A 22,234-nucleotide genomic window follows, 5' to 3' on the forward strand; every position below is an offset into this window, starting at 1 on the left:
GTCTCATTACTCTTGAACATGTGTAATTGTGACCAAAACTCTAACTTCAGCTCCGGACAATACTTATGATAATGACTTATTTTTCCAGCATACATACTGACATTGGGGATAAAGGCCTGGTCCTAATGAGGCAAAACTTCATTAAATTCTCAGCTCCTGGTTAAGGTTAGGGTTAAGATATGATTTGTGGCTAGGTTAAGATATAATTTGTGGTTAGATTAAGGTTAGGGTTCAGTTATAAATTGGTCATCGTCAAGGTTTAGATGTGAATTGTGGTTAGGTTTAGGTTAAGGAGGAGGTTTAGGAAAGATCTGAAAAGTATAGCTGCAGAAACCCGTGTGTATTTTGTGTGTGTGTGGATGTGAGCGCAAACTCGTACTTCTACTAACATCTAACTTACAGTTAGTTTTACGTGGCAAAATGTCTGTGTTGTCAGTTGAAAGATTACATTTAAACAAAACAAAGCAAACACACAATAAAGTCTGTTAAAAAAGTACCTGGAACACAGTGAGACATAAACGTGTGAATAACAGGAGCCACAGAGACACGAACACACAGAGTTCATAACACTGGAGCTTTCATGCTACCTATAGCTTCCAGTGAGACCTCAGGTGAGCGCTGTTGCCACGGTAACGTTTGCTTCCCTTCCTCCATTTTTTTTAGCTTTTTTTTTTACCCCCGACCACAGCTTCTCGCGAGACTGCGGGTAGGTGGCAGAGGGGTGGGGGGCAGCCTGGATGATCTCATCCCTCCAGCAGCTGCATAGCGCAGCGAGGCCGACCCCGAACTTTCTATCAAACTTCCGAGTTGCCTTCCCCGGAGCAGGGACACACACCGGAGCCGGGACACACACACACACACACCCACTGGAGCAGGGACACACACACACACACACACACTGGAGCAGGGACTTACACACCGGAGCCGGGGGACACACACACACCGGAGCCGGGGGACACACACACCGGGGGCCGGCTGCGGTTCCAGCGGGAGCTCGTCAAAGTTTCCCCCCCTCAACCAGCCCCGCGGAGGTAAGTGAGGAGGAGCCGTGCGCAGTGTGTCTGTGTGTGTAGCCTGTGTGTGTGTGTGTGCGTGTGCGGGGGGGGCATGGACCTGGCTACGAGTTGAAACAGAAAGAGGAAAAAGAACCAGGAGCTCGCTGGATTGTTGTTGTGTGACATGCCGGAGGGAAGGTGAGTCCGAGGCAGCGGGGCTACGGGCATGTGCGGGGTGTTGCTTGCCGTTCAAGGTGCCTACACACACACACACACACACACACACACACACACACACACACACAGACACACACACACACACACAGCATCTATCGGCGGCGTGGGGACAAAGCCCTTCTCTGTGATGTGTGGAGCCAGTGCGCAGTCACTCCGTTTCTATTAATTCAACTAATGAGGCTGAGAAGCGTTCGGACCCGACTATCACTTGGGCTGCTGCGTCGCATGTATGTGCAGTGTGTACATGTCAAGGGCATATCGCTTTCCCAGGCGATTCACAGGTGGCACCCATCGTGTGCCCCCCGGTGGAACTCGTGTGTTTTTCTCCGGCGTGGTGTTTCCTCGCGTTGTTGCCACACCAGCCCTCGCTCCACACACCGGGTGGCAATCCATGTGCAACATCTGTGCGATTTGATTTGGTTCACAGCCTGTCCACGTTCAACATCTGGCTGAACGCATGGTGACATGAGAATTCTGTACATCAGGGTATATGCAGGGTAGTCATGGACCCATCGTGATCAGGTGACACCCATTCAGAAACCTCCTTTTGCTCATTTAGTTATGCCTAATGTTGCAGAATATACACAAAACCATCCTTATTGTCCAGCACAGGCAGGAGAGAGGAATACAGAGCATCACAGTGGAGGCACCAGGAGAGAACAGGAAATATCTGGTAATGCAGGGACCCCAGGTTTGTTTTCGTAGCACCGGTGCCAACCCTGCAAAGTTCAGACACATGTAGACCTGTCTCCGGTATTTACAAAATATCAGCTGCAACAACTATGCAGGTAGGAAATTAAAAATCACTGGGCTCCCCTCTCACTGAATCACAGCTCCCTCTCCAGTAGCAAGGCTTGGCATGAGTCAGGTGGAAAGAATAGGACGCTTTGGAGTTGAGCTTTGGGCAAGGATCAAGGATTTTTGGCATTCTTGGTGGGCTTAGCCGACCGCGGCGGGCATGACTGATCGCACAGGTCCCACTGCCATTTTTAATAGTGAGTCTAATCTCAGCTTTGTGCCACTGCTTGTTTTCACACCGGATGACTTCTTGCTTTTTCTCTGATGGGATTTCTTCCAGGGAATTAATCTAATGCAAATGTCAGCAGCTCTTTTTTCTGACACGACTGGGGGTAATATACTCGCTCCTTTTAAAAAGGGAATCTGGCCTACAATTCAACTATTCACGTTGAAGATAAGACAGACATGTGTGAGCCTGAAAACAGCTCATTCAGACAGTGCACTTTGCAGCCATATCACAATAAGCAGATCAACAAGATCAGTCAAAAGACTTTTGCTTCTTATCAAAATGCAACTACAGGCAAACTCTAACACCACACACAGGTCTGTGTCTCTTTTGGGAAAAGCCTCTGCTTCTCACATTTCTCACCGGCGTAAATAGTCCTCCCGCTGTTGTGTTGCTGAAGGACAGCGTTTCTATTTTCACTGTTTGCATCATACTTCTCACGTAACAATAACAATTGCTAGCGTGCTTGGTTTGTCGTAGTGTCTTTTCCAACGTACCCACACATTCACACAGGGATGCTTCCTGTTGCTAAGTTGGGCTTAAGTTTCTTTTGTCTCTTGTGCATTGGCTCGGAGGGAATAGCTCGAGCAAAGATAAAAGACAACAACAAGCGGAGCATTGTACTGTTTTATAATTTGCCCCTCTGGAATGTGTGGGCTGCAATTATGCTAAGTGGCCATCAGGAAATGCTTAAATTAACTGTTTACAGTATATAATTAATAATGGGATTATTGTTATGATTGATGCTCAGGTTCAAAGTGGATCATTCTTTAATGATTTATGAGATTGAAAAAGATGTATCTAATGAAGGGGTGTTCCGTTACCATTTTCTCTTCCCGATAATGATTCCGACATCCTGGTCTTTACGTATCGGCCGATACCGAATTCCAATCCATAACCAGTGCATAGAAAAAACGAATGAAAACCCAACTTCTATAATGTAATTCAACAGCTCTATGCTACTAACTCTGTATGGAAGTGATGATTGATGTCATTGTTGTACGGCCTGATGTTGAACCCTTTGAAAAATAAAATACATACAGAGAATTAATAATATTAATTAGACTCTCGGTAACGTTACCCCACTAGAAATCACTTTTTCTTCACCACTTTAAAAACAGCACTTGCAAGTGGCAGTACAACACAACTGCTGTTTTGGAGCAATGAAGAAGTTATTTTTCCGGGAAACAAGAATTGCAGTTTTCGCTGGGTGAAACTAATATGCTTAAAAGACGTGGTAGAAGATTGGTTCGATTCAGCAGTATCAGAGTTATTTCAGATTTTGGTACTGGCACATCTGGAATAGAATGTATTCTCCTTCCCTAACAGAAGTTAAATAATATCTCAAAATTCTTGACTTCACCCTTTGGGAATGTGCAGCGCCACCTGGCTGACGATCTGCTCTGACGTGGGTTCCCCCGTCACCTCCCATGTGTCTGTTACTGACAACAGACGAGACGACAGACTACACAGACCTTGAGATACAGACTCTGCATCATCTGCTGCACTGACACGGTCAATGTCAGCTACAAGGCTGATTTCTTCAGGCCTGTTTTTTCGATTACAAAGACCAAAATGAGTCATGTACTCCTGAGTTCTGACACAACCTCCAGTAACAGCATGATATATATCACTTAAAAAAAAAAAAAAAAAAGGAAGCTCCGTCAGTTTTAGCATGTGTGATGTGTCTGGCCAGGATTTATCACCCAATAGTCAGAAGTCAAATGATTTGATGACTATATGGCCCCGGGTGGGTTTTTTTTTTCTCAGTGCGAGCATCTTTTTGCTGGTGGCTGGGGGGGGGGGGGGGGTGGGGTGGGTTGGGGGGTGGACGAGTTTGACTGTAATGAGGTGCGACTGTGGTTCTGCGCTTCCTGCTTGCTAAAATGTTGGAATGCTCCGTCTTTGTCTGGATTGGACGGTCCGCGGTGTTTCAACAAATGGGGGGGCAGAGGGCTCAGGGGCTACAATGGCGATGATGTAATCTCTTTTCAGCACACTGTCACCGAGCAAATGCAAACAGACAAAGGAAAATTCCCCCCCTCCTCACCCCACCTGCCATAAAGTTTAGGCAAATTTTGACCCTGACTGGGCTGACACCGTGAGGACAGGTGCACGAGTGTCGCTGCCTGCTCCGATCTGTGCCGAGTGCCGGGTCTCAGTTTGGTGGTTTGTTTGCTTAAATGTCCCTGGACTTAGGCAACCTCTGTATCACCCTGCTTCCAATTCCTAACCCGAAACCAAAACCCACAGCTATGCAGAGATCAGAGTCTGTGTAATTCCCCTTTTCTGCTCCCATCAAACCTCATGCACACTGAAAATAGTACGACATGGTACAGAGATTGGAAGATGGAGAAAGGGGAAAAAATAGTCTGACACACAACCACTTTGTAGGAAAAAAAAATTTGGGTTATAAAAGTAGGAGAAACTTTCCATAATGAAATCTGGAATTCTGATGATGATGATGGTGTGTTACTGCAGGCCATCTCTGCTGCCACACTGTGACGACGTGCCCGGTGTTGTCGGGACATGTCTGCCGGTTGCAACACTGTCTCTTGTCTTTGGCTCTGCACACTCTCTCTGGAAAGGATTTACAGAGCTCTGCTCGGAGAAGAATCAAAACATCAAGCGGGGGTTGCAGGCCTGTGCCCCATGCAGAGGCAACGTGGGCAGCGGTGGAAAAATAATTCCGCATACAAAAACCAACAGAGGTTTTGCTGTTGTCCCTCCTGTGGACGGAAATCTGAGTAGCAGGAATGCGTGAGGGCTTGGTCATGGCTGATCTCGAAACAGATCTCGTAGACAGGTCTGTTCAGCTTGTCCTCATTCCTGTTCATGCATATAACTGTTTTTGTTACTTTGAAGAGCTGCTTTTGCCACGTGAAGTGTTCTAAAGCAGGAATACCTGGCACCACAACACACTGCATACAGTTTTCTTCTCAAAAAACTCGCGAAACAAGACTTTCGGAACAATATCCGAGCAACACCAGCTTAAACAGTGAAAGCATTGTTGCTTGAGTTTGTGTTGTGCTTTTAAGAAACCCAAAACAAACTCCAACCTTGTACTGCTCTGAAATTCCACATCCTTTGCTTTGGAACCAGGGAATCCATTTCCACCCTGTGAGTTCCTGCTTTGCTCTTAACGCTGAGTGGGAAGAATGAGAGCACTGTGAGCTGAAGGCCTCTGCTTGATTCCAATGACTTTTTTTTACACACACTGAAGCTTCAGGTGGACTGAGTGAAGTGTGCCTGTTCCCTTTTCATGAAGCCTATCCACGTCCATCAGTATTATTACCTCAGCCTTGTTAATGTAGCATAGAAACAACATTATTCTTAATGTTTAGGTCATCCAGTGTATTAACAGTACAGTGCCTGATGAATTAGGCCATAGTCTCTTTTTTCAATGTTGCTCCAGGTGCAAAGGGCAGATAGGGCTGGCCATTAACAAAGAAGACTGCCTTCCCAGCCTTTCCTCTCTCACTGCCTGTTTCCTGTGTATTTCATTGATGTATTCCTGGATACCCTGCCTACAATTTTTTCTGCTACAGATGAAACTGAAAGCTGTTATAAATATGCATTTAGGTATTTTCCTGTATAAAACATGAGACACAACATTCTGACCATATTCTAAGTGCTTCTGTTAGTGGTAAATTGATGTAAATGAGGGGAGCGTGTTGTAATGTCTCTGCGCCGCGTCTCTACAGAACTAATGACTAGTTCAGCGCGGTTATCGTTGCCATTAGTGCAAAGGAAAAATGCACTGCAAGTTTGTGTGGCCTTGAATATAGATTAAGAGCAAGACAGAATTGGATTTTAAACATTGTGGTAAAGTGTAATACCCTGAAACTTCACCTTTTACCTAAAGAAAACAGAAAAATTCAATCCCAGGAGAATAAATCAAGTGTTATACTTCCCCACACAAGTTCAGAAGACACTCTGGACGATGCAGAGTGGCTCTACTTTCCTACTCTGTGTGTTTTGGGAATGCAATGTACTAATTATTGCCAGCCGGGAGAAATTTTGGGGAGTCGAGGGAGAGGGGGTTGTAAATTGCATTTTGATTAATTCTGCAGCCAAAACTAAAACAGAGGAATTGCTGAGACAATTGTCTGATTAATTAAGCACATGTTACTGTTGTGTATTTTAACTTTCGTTTTGGTTTTTAATGGAAAGCAAAGTATTGAAAGTGCACTCCGGGCTGCTGTTCAAAATGAGATGTGGTTGCATGGAGCTGGCTCGTGGTGCATGATAAACCACAGTTGCAGGGGCGGCCGGAGCATGCCAGTGGCAGTGCAGTGCAGTGCAGGCCATCAGTTGCAGCAGCAGCACACTGTGCAGGTTTGCACTGTGATTTCCTGGCACAGATTGTGATTTGTGCAGGGCACCACTGTTATGCAACACTAACTGACTTATCACAGTCCAAATGACTCTGTATGGATTGATTAACTCTGTGGCCTGACTGTTTATAATTGGACTGGAAGTGCACTGGGCTATGCCCTGGACGCGTGCCAAAATCAATGACTGGGAAACGGTTTCCTTGTTTAAATATGCTACACCGTTGTTGTAGATTTTTTTGCACTCTCATCAAACCTTTCCACGTGCACAACAGTGCATTGGGTAACCACTTTCCATTTCCTACTAATGCTGAAGCACACCTGAGCTTTTCCACAGAGTCCTCAGTTAGGGAATTAAACTGCCCTCCATGCTGTAGGGCACAGTCAGGCCTCTCGGGAGACGCGACAAAGAATCCCCCTGAGGTTTTGTGAGAGCATAATAAGCCCTTCCGTTGTTGTTGTCCCCCCCCCCCCACACACACACACACACACTTCTTCACTTCAATGGTCCTCTTCTCGGCTCATATTGAAGCTTCCCCCCTGTCCCCACTACTGCAGCCCATCCTGCTCTCTTGTTAAAATGCTCACCTGGCAAGGGCCTGTACTTATTTTTTATGCTGCCATTCTTGCAAACTTTAAACGGTTAATTACAGAATGAAGTGAAGAGTACATCTTACAAACCAGACACACAGAAAATGTCTAGCGGCTGCACAGCATCTATTTGGCCAATGTGAGCTATTAATCAAGAATTCACCTTGACTCCGGTCTACCAGTGTTTTCTTTATCACTGCTGCGCTCTCAAGGATCCTATTGTGATCCTAGCAGCACTCCCATGCTGCTCTGCGTCTGTGGGGAATCCTTGTACATTTAAAATGCATCCCACTGAGGCTTGCCCCGATTCATCTGTGTAATCAGATTGGTTTATGTGCTCTACTCTGATTGCTGCAGAGGTGGATTTCTTACCCCCAAGCAGCTGTTGATTTATTGGAACTCTAAAGGATGTGTTGAGCATCTTGTGATAGATTTGGTTACATTCTCTGGGGGGGGGGGGGGGGGGGGCTTTTACATAGCCTGTGGTCAATGCTACTGCTGCCGTGGAGCTCGTGTTTCTCATGTTTGCTCAGCAGGGTCCTGACCCCTTCCACAACTCGTCAAACCTTTTCTGTTCCTAAACATCACCTTGTCACAACTTGTCGAGACAAATACAGAACAAACCTACTTGTCAGTTTTTAAGTGTCCCATTCTTAAAATGTTGTGAAAAAATAAAGTTATTTCCCATAGTGGGTTTCAAGTCCCTTTTAGAGCTCTCCATTGTATTTCTGTGTCGTTGAAAAATATTGTTGTTCTTTTTTCCTGTCAGACTGTTATCTGATCAGAGAATTCAGTTAATGTGTCTGTGCTTTAGCAACAGACTATATGTTGTTGTAACTACAAGGAAACAGAGGCGACGCTTTTCTCTCCCAACATATGATTGTTTCTAGGTTTTTAATTAATAAAAGCATATTATAGTTTGCTGTGGTAAAGGCGGCCTAATCAGGACTCATTCTGCCTCTGTGCCCTGTGATATGTCGTGTTTGCTCCCTGTGTAATCAGGCAGAGGATGTGAGAGGACAAGGCAGTGGATGACTTCCAAACATCGCAGGCATCTGTCGTTTTGACACGTCTGCTGTGAGAATCTGTCAGGCTGCTGTGTGCTGACCTTGCTGCTCATACACAGTTGCACACGCAGAGCTAATTGCTCTCACCCCGAACCTGTCTTCGTACCACACTTACACACGCTCGCTCATAAATACAATACATATTTTACGTACATTTTGCAGTTCGAATTACAATAATAAAGATGGACCTTTAAAGCAACTATCGAAGTACAAGCATCCTGAGACCCGGAGACTCAAGACATTTGAAATAACAATAAAATTCAAATCACAATATCACTTGAAGATTATCTTGCTCCTTCGACTTGATAGATAGATAGCTAGATAGATAGATTACTTTATTCATACCCGAAGGGAAATTAAGTCGTCATAGCAGCCGGTATATTTGAATACAATAAAATACAATACAATACAATAAAATAAAAAATATTGAGGTAGAAAGAATAAAAACAGAAACACAAGATAAATAGGTAGATAAGGTGCAGTGGCAAGATGATGGTAATAGAACTGATGATATGATGGTAATGTTATTGTTAGACAGTATATAAAAATAGTACAATATATATAGTATATAATATAACATAATATATATTTATATAAGATAGTAATTATACCAATATAATAGCAGTATAGTAATAATAGTAGTAATAATGGCAGCAACAGTATATATAATAATAAAAGTAGTTATTAATAGTTTGTTCCTATCAAGTGACCAATAATATTACTTCCGCCAGGGAGGATAGGGTTGTTTGTTTGTTTGATTGTCAGCAGGATTAAACAAAAACTACTCGATGTGTTTCCACCAAGCTTTGTGGAAGGATGGGACATAGGCCAGGAAATAACCCATTACATTTGGCACATATCCAGACAAGGGGACGGATCCAGGGCAGTGTTTTTCACCAATTTCTCAGGGAATAATTCATGGACCTTGGTGAAAAAAATCTGGCAAATTTACTACTACTTACTACTTTGGGGCTCTTATTGCATTGTTATGCCTTTATTTGCTAGGGACAGTAAAGACAGACAGTAAAGATTGTATATTGTGGGGGCAATGACCTGCAGCAAATGGCCATCCAGATATTCGCTGCTCAGGGCATTCACACACATGTGTTATGCACCCCCAACCACTTGGCGAATGTGTTGCTGCAGGACTAATGATCTAACATTGATAAGTTTATTTCCAGACACTATTTGGGCCATGTGATCAGTATTCCAATAATGATCTGTATGTGCCATGCATGCTTGATGTCTTTAAGCATAATGATTTTTCAGTTTTATTGATTTAAATATTATTGACTGGATTTTATTTCCACTGCTAGCAGCCAAGCCACAGGAGTAAATGGCTGTATTGGCTTGAGCCCAGCTTAGATTAACACTGGGCAAGTGAACAGTGTTCTCCCTGATGGGCACACACATGCATGCATGACGCTGTGGAAGGAAGCATGGATTCCCCCAGCCTGGAGCAGCCTGTGGTGCATGGTAGACCCATCAAACCTCTCATCTCGGGCACCGGGCTCCACGCTTTCAAAACACCATGATCTCATTTGCATTTTGACTCACGTGTGGTTACCCACTGTTTATCCCCTGTGTGAACGTGTGACTTCGATCTAGTGGTATAGTCTAAACTGTCACGGGTATGGTGAGGACCCAAATGCAGCACAGGCAGACGAGATCTTAATTGGTAATGAACTTTATTTTTCACTGCAGTCTAAAACAGTTCTTAACAGTGGCAGGGTGAAAAGTCTTTGTTCCCAGTGATCTTCAGCGAGATCCGGCAAGGAGTGAGTCTGGTGTTGCTGAGTGGAGGCAAGGTCCACAGCAGGAGGATTACCTAGATGCAGACAGGTTCAGTGGTGAGCTGTGTAGCAGGCCGGAGCAGGTAGCAAGCAGGTAGCAAGCAGGTGGCAGGCAGGTAGCAGGCAGATAGCAGGCAGATAGCAGGCAGATAGCAGGTAGCAGGCCGGAGCAGGTAGCAGGCAGGTAGCAGGCAGATAGCAGGTAGCAGGCCGGAGCAGGTAGCAGGCAGGTAGCAGGCAGGTAGCAGGTAGCAGGCCGGAGCAGGTAGCAGGCAGGTAGCAGGCAGGTAGCAGGTAGCAGGCCGGAGCAGGTAGCAGGCAGATAACAGGTAGCAGGCCGGAGAGAGAAATGCTGGAGGTCAGGCATTTACGCAAGACAATCTGGCACTGAAGCAGAGACAGGAGCAGGCTTATATGCAGCCAGGGCTGTCACAGGTGTGGAGAGTTGGCCTGATGAGGGGGCGTGGCTAACAGGTAGAGTGGAGCAGAGACAGAGGAGTGGAAAAATACCAGCAGACAGGAGATGAGCAGACTGTGACAGAACCCCCCCCTCAAGGGACGGCTCTCGACGTCCCAAGACGAATGGACCAAACCGGGTGGGAGGCGGGGCCTGGAGGAGGGCTAATACTCGTCCGAGAGCCCAGTGTCCATCTCCAAGACCCTGGTCCCGGGGAGACTGTCGTCGCTGTCGTTTGGGGACTCCGGAGGATGTGGTCTGGGAGGTGGCCTGGTTCTGGACGTCTGGGTGGGGTTGCGTCGATGGAAATCCCTGATGATGGTGCGGTCCAAGATGTTCCTCCCAGGAACCCAGAACCTTTCTTCAGGGCCGTAACCCTCCCAGTCCACCAAGTACTGGAATCCCCTCCCACGCCGGCGAGACTGCAGGATACGACGGACAGTGTAGGCGGGACCTCCATCAATGAGGCGAGGAGGCGGTGGAGGTGGTGTGGCAGGAACCAGGGCGCTCTCTTGGACCGGTTTAACCTTGGAGACATGAAACGTGGGATGAACCCGCATGGATCTAGGGAGTTTGAGCCTCACTGCCACTGGGTTGACGATCTCCTGGATCTCGAACGGGCCGATGAAGCGAGGAGCCAGTTTCTTGGATTCCACCCGGAGGGGAAGATCACGGGTGGAAAGCCAAACTTTCTGACCCGGCTGGTAGTCTGGGGCCTTGGAGCGGTGGCGATTGGCGGCCGCGGTGTAGCGGTCAGCGGCCCGGAGTAGAGCCGCCCTGGCTCGGGTCCAAGTCCTGCGACAACGGCGGATGAAGTCCTGGACAGAGGGGCAGGATGTTTCTTTCTCAAGTGCCGGAAAAAGCGGTGGTTGGAACCCATAGGTGCACTCAAAGGGGGAGAGACCGGTGGCGGAGCTGGTCAAGGTGTTGTGGGCGTATTCTACCCATAGAAGCTGTTCGGACCAAGAAGTAGGGTCTTGAGACGTCATGCAGCGTAGTGCCGTTTCCATCTCCTGATTCTTGCGTTCGGTCTGGCCGTTGGACTGGGGGTGGTACCCCGAGGACAGGCTGACGGTGGCTCCCAGGAGCGAGCAGAACTCCCTCCAGAATACTGAGGCGAACTGGGGACCCCGATCAGAGACCACGTCCACTGGGATGCCATGGAGACGGATGACGTGGAGGAGGAGTAGTTTAGCCGTCTCTTTGGCAGATGGGAGTTTGGGCAGGGGCACGAAATGTGCCATCTTGCTGAACCTATCTACCACCGTCAGGATAGTAGTGTTGCCGCTGGATGGTGGTAGACCGGTGACAAAGTCCAAAGAAATGTGCGACCAGGGACGATGAGGCACAGGCAGAGGATGTAGAAGACCGGCAGGGGCATGATGAGCCGGCTTGTGCTGGTTGCAGGTGGGACAGGCATTGACGAACCCCCGAATGTCCTCATCCAGTGACGTCCACCAGAACCGGCGCCGCACCACGTCCTTGGTCCGTTGGATCCCTGGATGACAGGTAAGTTGAGAGCTGTGGGCCCATTGTAGAACCTCGGACCGGAGGTCAGGCGGGACGAACAGACAGTTGGGAGGGCAAGCACTTGGTCCGGGCTGGTCTTGGGCGGCGACCCTGACCTTCTCCTCTATCTCCCAGGTGAGTGTGGCCACCAGACGGGAAGAAGGCAGGATAGTGTCTGGGTCGGTCCTGTCCCCCTCCTTTTCCGAGAACTGACGGGACAGGGCATCGGGCTTGACGTTGCGGGACCCCGGTCGATAGGAGAGGGAAAAGTTGAAGCGGGTCAGGAAGAGTGCCCATCGAGCCTGGCGGGAGTTCAGTCTTTTGGCGGACTGGAGGTACTCAAGGTTTTTATGGTCAGTCCATACCAGAAACGGCAGTTTAGTCCCCTCGAGCCAGTGTCGCCACTCTTCTAAAGCCAACTTGACGGCGAGGAGCTCTCGGTTTCCAATGTCATAATTCCTCTCTGCCGGGGTCAAACGTCGGGAATAGAATGCGCAGGGGTGCAACCTCTGGTCGGAGGCTGCTCTCTGGGACAAGACAGCCCCCACTCCCGAGTCGGAAGCGTCCACCTCGACCACGAACTGCCGTTCAGGGTCCGGTATTTGGAGGATGGGGGCCGAGGTGAATTGTGTCTTCAGGGCCAGAAAAGAGTCATTGGCGGCCGTGGACCAGAGAAACGGAACCTTGGAGGAGGTAAGAGCTGTGAGGGGGGCCGCCACCGAACTGTAGCCCCTGATGAACTTCCGGTAGAAGTTGGCGAAGCCCAGGAAACGTTGCAGCTGCTTGCGGGAATCAGGGGCGGGCCAAGTGGTGACGGCAGAAACCTTGGCTGAGTCCATCTCCACGGTCCCTCTCCCTACAACGTACCCCAGGAAGGAGACAGACGAGACGTGAAACTCACACTTCTCGGCCTTGATGAACAGGGAGTTTTCCAGCAGACGTTGGAGGACCTTCTGGACGTGATGTACATGTTCCTCTCTGGAGCGGGAGAAGATCAGAATGTCATCAAGGTACACGAAGACGACCTTGTTGAGCATGTCCCTGAGCACGTCGTTGACCAGAGCCTGGAAGACAGCAGGAGCGTTGGTGAGGCCGAAGGGCATCACCAGGTACTCGTAGTGACCAGTGGGGGTATTGAACGCCGTCTTCCACTCGTCCCCCTCGCGGATCCGGACCAGGTGGTAGGCGTTGCGCAGGTCAAGCTTGGTGAATATGGTGGCCCCCTCTAGGAGCTCGAAAGCTGAGGAGATGAGAGGCAGGGGGTACCGGTTCTTGATGGTAATGTCATTCAATCCACGATAATCAATGCAGGGGCGGAGTGTCTTGTCTTTCTTCTCCACGAAGAAGAAACCTGCTCCAGCCGGAGACGAGGAAGGGCGGATGATGCCTGCCGCTAGACCGTCATTGATATATGTCTCCATCGCCCCCCTCTCAGGAACGGACAGGGAATACAGGCGTCCTCTGGGCGGCGTGGCACCGGGCTGGAGGTTGATGGCACAGTCATAGGGCCGATGTGGGGGCAGGGAGGTTGCCTTGGCCTTACTGAAGACCTCCCTGAAGTCCAGATACTCAGCCGGGACCCCCAGCACATCGGTAGAAGAACTGGTCGTGGCAGAAGGTCGTGGTGTGGCGGCTTGCTTGAGGCAGACCTGGTGACACGATGAACTCCACCCCAGGATCGCCCCTGTGGTCCAATCAAGGTGTGGATTGTGACGTCGGAGCCATGGGAACCCCAGAAGGAGAGGATGACGAGGAGAGTGCAGGATGTGAAACTGGAGTGTTTCATGGTGGTTCCCGGAAATTAACATCCGTATAGGCACTGTCAGGTGGGTCACAGTTCCCAGAAGTCGGCCATCCAGAGCGTTGGTGGAAACTGGAGCTGGCAGGGGAATCTGACCGACACCCAGCTGCAGAGCTAGGTTAGAGTCCATAATGTTGGCATCAGAGCCAGAGTCAATGAGGGTGGCGAGGGTCTGGGATCCCTCAGGCAGTAGCAGGAGGACCTGGCACAGGGATCGTGGGCTGGAGGAGGAGCTAGATGTATGACTCACCAGGAACTCCTTCCTTCCTGATGAGCCCGACCTTTTAGCGGGCACCTGGAAATAAAGTGTCCCGCTTGGCCACAATACAGGCAGAGGCTCCCCTCGCGGCGTCTCCTCCTCTCTTCTGGAGTTAGACTGGCCCGACCCACCTGCATGGGTTCAGGCTCCCCTGAATACCGGCAGCCAGAAAGCATCGATACGTCGGAAGCCGCTGGTGAAGGGGCGGGCTGGCGTCGTCCTGCGAGCCCCTGATGTTTCTCCCGCTGTCTCGCTTGAATGCGACGGTCGATGCGGGACGCCAGCTCAATGATGCCGTCGACAGTGGTGGGAAGGTCGTATGAAATCAGTTCGTCTTTAATGTAGTCAGCGAGCCCCATCAGGAATGCGTCGCACTGGGCAGCCTGGTTCCACTCACTGGAGCTAGCCTGGGTGCGGAAGTGGATGGAGTAATCGGCCACTGAACGAGACCCTTGCTTCAGACCCAGAAGCCCTCCAGAAGCGTCCGGACCTCGGGAAGCTTCTCCGAACACTTTGCGGAGCTCAGCGGCGAAGGCTTGGAAAGTGGAGCACGCTGGAGTGCGACGCTCCCACTCGGCTGTTCCCCACAGCCTAGCGCGCCCCGTCAGATGATTCACGGTGAACGCCACCCTGGCGTCTTCCGAAGCGAAGGTGTGGGGCTGGAGGGCAAACAGGATGGAACAGTTCGTGAGGAACGGGCGGCAGCCCTCCGCGTCTCCGGCGTAGCGTTCAGGAACCCCCACACGAGGCTCCGAGGCGGAAGCAGAGGCAGCCGGGACTGGTAGAGGCTGGACTGGTTCTGGAGGCAGAGGGACAGCTTGAGCAAAAGCTGCGGCGAGTTGTTGGACCTGCGAGGCTAGCAAGGTAAACGCCTGCTCCTGCTTAGTCACCGCCAGTCGAACATCTGCTGAGTTCGAAAGCAGCAGCGCCTCGTGGTGCTGGAGCATCGCCTCTACCTTCTCCAGGCGATCCATCGGCGTGTGCGCTGGGTCCATGTCTGGCCAGATTGTACTGTCACGGGTATGGTGAGGACCCAAATGCAGCACAGGCAGACGAGATCTTAATTGGTAATGAACTTTATTTTTCACTGCAGTCTAAAACAGTTCTTAACAGTGGCAGGGTGAAAAGTCTTTGTTCCCAGTGATCTTCAGCGAGATCCGGCAAGGAGTGAGTCTGGTGTTGCTGAGTGGAGGCAAGGTCCACAGCAGGAGGATTACCTAGATGCAGACAGGTTCAGTGGTGAGCTGTGTAGCAGGCCGGAGCAGGTAGCAAGCAGGTAGCAAGCAGGTGGCAGGCAGGTAGCAGGCAGATAGCAGGCAGATAGCAGGCAGATAGCAGGTAGCAGGCCGGAGCAGGTAGCAGGCAGGTAGCAGGCAGATAGCAGGTAGCAGGCCGGAGCAGGTAGCAGGCAGGTAGCAGGCAGGTAGCAGGTAGCAGGCCGGAGCAGGTAGCAGGCAGGTAGCAGGCAGGTAGCAGGTAGCAGGCCGGAGCAGGTAGCAGGCAGATAACAGGTAGCAGGCCGGAGAGAGAAATGCTGGAGGTCAGGCATTTACGCAAGACAATCTGGCACTGAAGCAGAGACAGGAGCAGGCTTATATGCAGCCAGGGCTGTCACAGGTGTGGAGAGTTGGCCTGATGAGGGGGCGTGGCTAACAGGTAGAGTGGAGCAGAGACAGAGGAGTGGAAAAATACCAGCAGACAGGAGATGAGCAGACTGTGACATAAACAAGTCTTTGCATATGAGATGCATACGACATGTGAGTAGCACTGCGAGCTCATTCAGATTGGTTTTGCTCGTGAGTGCCTGTGATCTGCGAATGAAGTAATAGCAGGCTTGGAAGTGTTTAGCGCCCCCCTGGCTGAGCCCCATCTCTGTCTTCTGGCACGTGGTGATGCTGAATTAAAGACGACGAACACAAACTATTCACTCAGCCCTCCTCCCCGCATCAACACTGTTAATTATGCTCTCTCGCATCCCTTCTATTTAAATCCTCTACTGATGGGAACTGCTTCATCTCAGCACACACACACACACACACACACACACACACACACACACACACACACACACACACACACACACACACACATTTCAGTACATGCAGAGGCGTGTGCCAGCCCCATGCTGAGCTGTAAGAATTTGTTTTGTATCAAGTAGGTACACTGCTTTTCAGATATTAAAGGGGGGGTATTTACCTTTTGTTGGGAGAGCAGAGGAAATGGAGTGTCCATATAAACACATCTTTGAACAAGTCCACACAGTCCTGTTAAACAAGGCACACTGCTGGGTAATACTCGCATTTCACTGGTCGCCTGGCTGCTCTGGTCAAGTTTGTCAAACACAAGTAATGCCTGAAATGTTTACTATGGAGTAACAAGTGGACATTTATAAATGTAATGGCAATGAACCCACAGTATTTAAATACAAATGTGTGACTGCCAAGGCTGGATTATTTTACAAGCGACAGGTAGAAAAAGTACCTGAGAGAGTGTCCAAAAGTAAGGGGTTCATGTTTTCTCTCCCACTAAATGTCACAGGAAGAAAATCCCATATAAAAAGTAGGTATTTTTCACCTAGAGGAAATGGTGCGGGAAAAATAAACTGTTTGGCAGTGTGCCCGTGCGAAGATGGTTGTCATTTTGTTTTGTGCGTGGAGCAGGATTAAGGAGTGTCATATTACATTTCTCAAGTGTCAGTTTTAAGTTGTGCCATCTGATAGCAAATTATGTTTGCCTTTTTAGTGAACCTTAGCACTTTGACTTTCCTCATGTGTTGACACCCTGCATGTCCAAGGACACTGATTATTCTGCATTCAATAACAAAGTGACAAAACCTAAAATGAACCCACATAAGATTACTTTACAACCAGAGACAGACATGAATAAATATATCTAATATACATTTTTCTCGGCTCAAGTTGTCCAGAACTTTTTAATTAATGATTTTTTTGATGAAATAACTAATTAATAAGTTCAAATATGATCTCAGCTTATCATAGTATCAGTAGCCTAGATGTCAATTATTACATTGTGGTCGTGCTTATCTAACACTGCAGGTGAGTGTTTGTTGAAGTAGCAGTTGACACCAGTTGAACTTTGGGCTTCATAGCGGTTCTTGGCCAAATTGTGCCACGGTTTGCTGCAATAATCTTTATGGTGCTTCATTTGTCTAGTGCCACTTACACACACCAACCATATCGGTCGATGACCGGGGATCCTGCTTATAAGTAACCTTTGTTTCTCCTATTTACTGCTGTGAAAGTTATCCTTGATTACAGATGATCACACAAGAGCCGTATCTGTCGGGACTTCGGGGCGGCAAAGTTTATAGTCGAGATGAGATATGGCTCTCAAGGATTTATTTCTTTGTCACCTTATAAAAATAATGAAAAGAAAAGTCTTTGTGGATACAATTCACAGCCATTATCTATTGTTGGGTAACAAGATTGTGATCCCTGAATTTCTCCCACCTGCAAATGCTGGCACCTGATTTTGCTGGAGGCATGACTGCAGCAGCTAAGCTGTCTACGCAGTGGCGGTGACTGACAATTATTTTAGAAAATTTTACTCAAATGTGCTTGTTTGGTTATACCAAGAAGAGATGTTGCAGAGACAATCCTGCATTTTGTTGTTGGCAGCCCAGATTGGACTTTAAAAGGAGACCTCGATTTACATCTCAAAGGCGATTTCCTAGAAAAATTATTCTTGGTTTCACACAGGTACTCCAGAAAGAACATCTCTACAAGCTGCCGGGGGACTGAAGGGCTGTCTCTGATGTCTGCAGATATAAAAATCAGTTTGGTTTGTTGCACTCAAAAATAGCTACTGTCCCAAGAGTTGCTAGTTTTTATTCTTATGAGCCAAATCAATGAATGTGCTGTTTTCTTGTAGTTTCTATAGAAGTTGGTGTCCTACTTTCATTTGCTATGTGTGTTCAAGTCCTTGTCTCTGCGTGTACCTGTCCGTGTGCATCAGGACTTCCCTGCCTGTCTAATGGAGTCCTAGCATTGGAAGGGGATAGGGCAGGGAGAGGGAAAGTGCAGCCCAGAGCAGCCTTCCACTCTTAAACCTCAGCCCCTGTCTGCTGCAGTTCAGAAGCCAGGCAGCCATCTCATTAGAATTTTTCACATTCCTCTCCAGGCAGCAGCACACTGCTTCCTCCCCATTGCTTTTTACAACACACAACTTTTAAAAGCTGACAATCTTAAATCTCAGCCTCAATAAAGACAAGTCATCTATAACCCCATCATCCAATATGAGGCTCTAAACCAACTCAAGCTCAGCCTCTGTAAATTAATGTGTATATGGACCATAAAGCTGTGAAATAACTGTGTAGGATGTTGGTGATGGTTTCACAAACCCAAAATCAATCAAGGCTGTAAAAAAAATAAGTTTTCTTTTTGTTTTGACGGGGCAGCTGTTAGATTAAAGTATAAGATGTAGTAATTCGTTTTTTTGCTCTGGACAAGAAGACCACCTTAGCTGTTGTCAGTGTAATTACCTTTTTTTAAGAAGTAAATGACTCTGGTAGTTGGACAAAGGCCTTCCTTGTCAAGTTGCTAGCCCACCCAGATGATGACATCGGAAATGGGAATGTCATTACCTAAGCTATGTCAAGTGATTTAAGTGTCTATTTATCCTGCTGTCTCTCCAATGTAAAGAAAAAAAAGCAAAAACCCTTGTCGAGTACTTTGTGGATAAGCGGAGAGGAAGGATCGAGGACACCCTGCTAGAGATAATGGCAATGAATATATTCTAGTGCTCCTCCTGAACTGTCTTCTTGTGCAAGGCAGTGAGTGAAATTCACTTTGCCAGTGGTTAGCTCTGCCCATTACTCACTGAACTGTGCTGCAGTGATAGCTAGAGGCCCAGAGTTGGGGCAGAGCAGCAGCACATCACAAACAATGGTAATGATGAATGTCGATACACTGCCACCGCTTTTTGAAGCGCCTCAACTACACGTGGTGTTCGGATTGCACGTGTGGTCAGTTGAGCAATTAGTTGGGTCTGCTCTCACTTTATTGTGGCGTGCGACTTCATCCAGAGCTGATATCATGGGTTAAGTCGATTGCAAGACAAGCTTGTTGTTGTTAAGGCATGGTAGACTTACAGAGGCATTTTTAAAAAGCCTATGACTTGGACAGTCGGTGTTGCACTTCTCTCAAAGAATCTGCCTGAACATGCCCTAACCCCCAAACACAAATGCTCATCACTTCCTCCGCTGAGGTTGGTGGAATTCCAGGAACTCGGCTCACGCTTGGATGATGCTACTATGGTTTGGCTGCCAGCAGGCCTGTCTGTTTTCTGTGAAGGTGTCAGGTTCTCAGGTTTGTTCGATCAGACGGGCAGGTTTGGGTTTGGATCTCAGCCACACGTCAGTATCCAGGTGGAGGAAACGTACAGTAAATTGATAAATAACAGTAGGGGAGAGGGAAAGACGGGAGTGGAGTGGAGGAGAGCTCTTTTAACTCCACTGCATCTGTTGTACTTATGGCAGCCATGTTTGGGCTCAATCTCAGTAAAGATACCGCAGTTCACCCCTCTGTCCTCAACACTGGCTCCCTGACAGAAAATGATATCGTGTAGGAGTCTGTGGATTAACTACAAATGCTTGTTTTCTTCTCTGAAGCTGTAATTCTCTATCTGACCTGTGTACAACCCTCTACGCAAGCTTTCTCATCGTGGAAGGGTTGGACGTTTAACAGTTTGGCTCCAGTTTTTGGCCATTTATTAAGTAGTCTTACTATTTTTCTGTGGGCCGAGTGGTCAATTATTCTGCTTTGCTGTGGTCATCGTCAGTTTTTTCTGTGTCCTTTGCTTCTCAGTTCTGGTTCAGTGTAAATCAGGCAAGTACATAGTGAGGTCTCTTTACCAGGGAATTTTCAAAGACTACAGCGTGTTGGAGTGGGGCCCCAGTCTTGCCCAAACCAGCACAGAGGGACCTTTGTGCCTGCTGCCCAACATCCTAGTCAGCCCTTAGAGCAGGGGAAGATTAGGAGACGGGGAGAGCCAATGGGCTAAATGGTAGGGTGCCTGTTTGAAAGCCAACAGTGTCAGCCAAACAGACCCTTAGTCCCTTTCAAGCACGCAGTAATTACAAGCTTGTAGGGCAATCCATTGGCTCCTTTGTCTCAGCTCTGGAAACACTTGCCCAGTCTACTGGGAAACTTCATTCCCTTTCTGTTTGGAGACCCAGGACGAAGAGTCTTTCAACTCCAGCATGCTGTCCTTTCTCTTTGGGATACCAGTGAGCCAAGCAACTGGGAGTGTTCTTAAGGAAACCCCTTTTCTTGAGAATGTCTAGCATTCTCAAGCTGTGTCTTACATTGATGATTCAGATCTTGTTCTTTTGGGTTTTCTTTACTTGCTCTGATATTTGTGAGTCAGATTTAAATAGTCAGACTCTTGGTTCATTCGGTGATTCATCATCTTTCCTGTTGCTGTCTGCCGTCCACCTTTCATTTTATGTGGTGTGTGTGTGTAAGTTTTGAAACAAGATCCTAGAGAGCCTGCGGACTGAGTCACCTGTAACACACATATGAACACGAGCTTTCAAAGGGATGTGTTACTCTTATCAATCCTTTTTGTCTAGTCTCGTTCTTACAACCATAACAACAAATTGCAGCTCTACGGAGGTGTGTGTCACCTCCCTTTATCGGCATCACCGGTTTGCTCATCTCTCGACAGGCCTTATGGACAAACTGAGAGGTCAGAGCCTCCATTACACGGTGTTAACCTAATTTAACCACCAGGCTCAAGCTGTTTTTAAATTCCCCACTGATCTGCAAAGAAAAAAAAAGATCAGTTTAATTCTGAAAGGGATAGATGGAATAAGGCAGAATGGGTGAAAAAGAGACTGGAGTCTTTCTCCTAGATTCTCCATGACTGTCTTGGTCACTTTTTCAGCCTGTTTTTCCTCATCACACAGACGTGCACAAGAAGTGCTCTCTCAGTTTCAGTGCCACACTCTTCCTTTTAATCTGACAAAACACTGAAGCCTGCTCTGCATGTCCATCGGCGAGGAGATTAGAGACCTGTTGTCTGGGACATGTGCATTGCCCTTATTCATGTGTTCATCCCTGTGGACACCTGGCAGCGGGAGGGAATAAGGCCCAGCACTCTGGGACTGGACGTGCAGTTTATCTTACATTCCCTGACTATTTTCACTCTTATTCATGTCAGAGAAATAGGGTGTTAGTAGGGCATGAATTTTTTTTTTTGATTAAGAAGTTTTTATTAATTTGCTCCTTATATCTAATCCGTTGCCATGTCCCATAGTGGGAGCCTGCCTCATGTGACGGAAGATATTGTCTTTAATTTTATTTAAATTTATTTTCCCCCAATATGTCATAAGATGAACGAATATTACATAGAACGAAGCGGTTGTATCTTGGTGGGCTTGTGGTTGTACATGCTCATCAGTTTACCATGAAGCTGTGACTTCTTGTGTTTGCATTTCATTTTAGGCTCTTTTGTGAGGAATTATGCTCTGCTTGGCTGATTGTCTGACTCTAAAGATGTGAGGCTCCACATGCAATATTTTAGAATATATTTCTTGTTTTAGAATCCTTATTACTACAACTGCTTGTGTTTTTAAGAGATAAGAGCAACATTTTAATTGCAAAGCAAGCAGATGATAGTTTTGGAACAGTGTTGGGCTTTTCCAGGAATTTTTTCTGCATGTTTTACCGCAGGATTTTCACTGCTTGTTTTTGCAAAATATTGGACTAACAGAAGGGGGTTTCTGCTCCATAGGAAGCACAGTGTTAGAGGTGTGCTGTCAGAAAACTGTCTTCCATGTTTTGAAGTAAGGCTTACTAGGGATGCTTTGCCTCAGGCACTCTGAAAACTGAATCGTCTCCAAAGCCTTGAGAGTTTGCACTTGAATTCCTCATCTGACTTATAAATAGACTGATATTATCAAACAAATTGTCTCAGGAACATTTGACCCATCTCTCAGTGGACTGCCACTACACTCGCTTCCTTTTGTTTGATTGACTAATATCCACTTTGATCGCTGTTATTGTCTGAGGCAAAGGTGAATGTCCTATTTTCTATTAAGCAGTGTATGTGTCTTTGTCAGTATAACCCTGATTGTGGGATGCAGTGTAAAGGTGGTTGTGCTGTAGGGCCGTCACAGTGCAATGATTGCTTGTGGCTAATGTGA

General features: G+C 47.6%; 1 protein-coding gene across 2 annotated transcripts in view; it reads left to right on the forward strand.

Annotated features, from left to right (window-relative positions):
• The first annotated feature begins 925 nt into the window (after positions 1–925).
• LOC133015732 (signal-induced proliferation-associated 1-like protein 1) overlaps positions 926–22,234 on the forward strand; it is a 40,317-nt gene continuing 19,008 nt past the window's right edge. For both annotated transcript variants that reach the window (XM_061082999.1, XM_061083000.1), the window contains exon 1: positions 926–1,031. The gene's annotated coding sequence lies outside the window, so the exon portion shown is untranslated. The remainder of the gene's footprint in view (positions 1,032–22,234) is intronic.

Source organism: Limanda limanda, chromosome 12 (assembly GCF_963576545.1).
Source record: "Limanda limanda chromosome 12, fLimLim1.1, whole genome shotgun sequence".
In the NCBI taxonomy this organism is placed as follows: Eukaryota; Metazoa; Chordata; class Actinopteri; order Pleuronectiformes; family Pleuronectidae; genus Limanda; species Limanda limanda.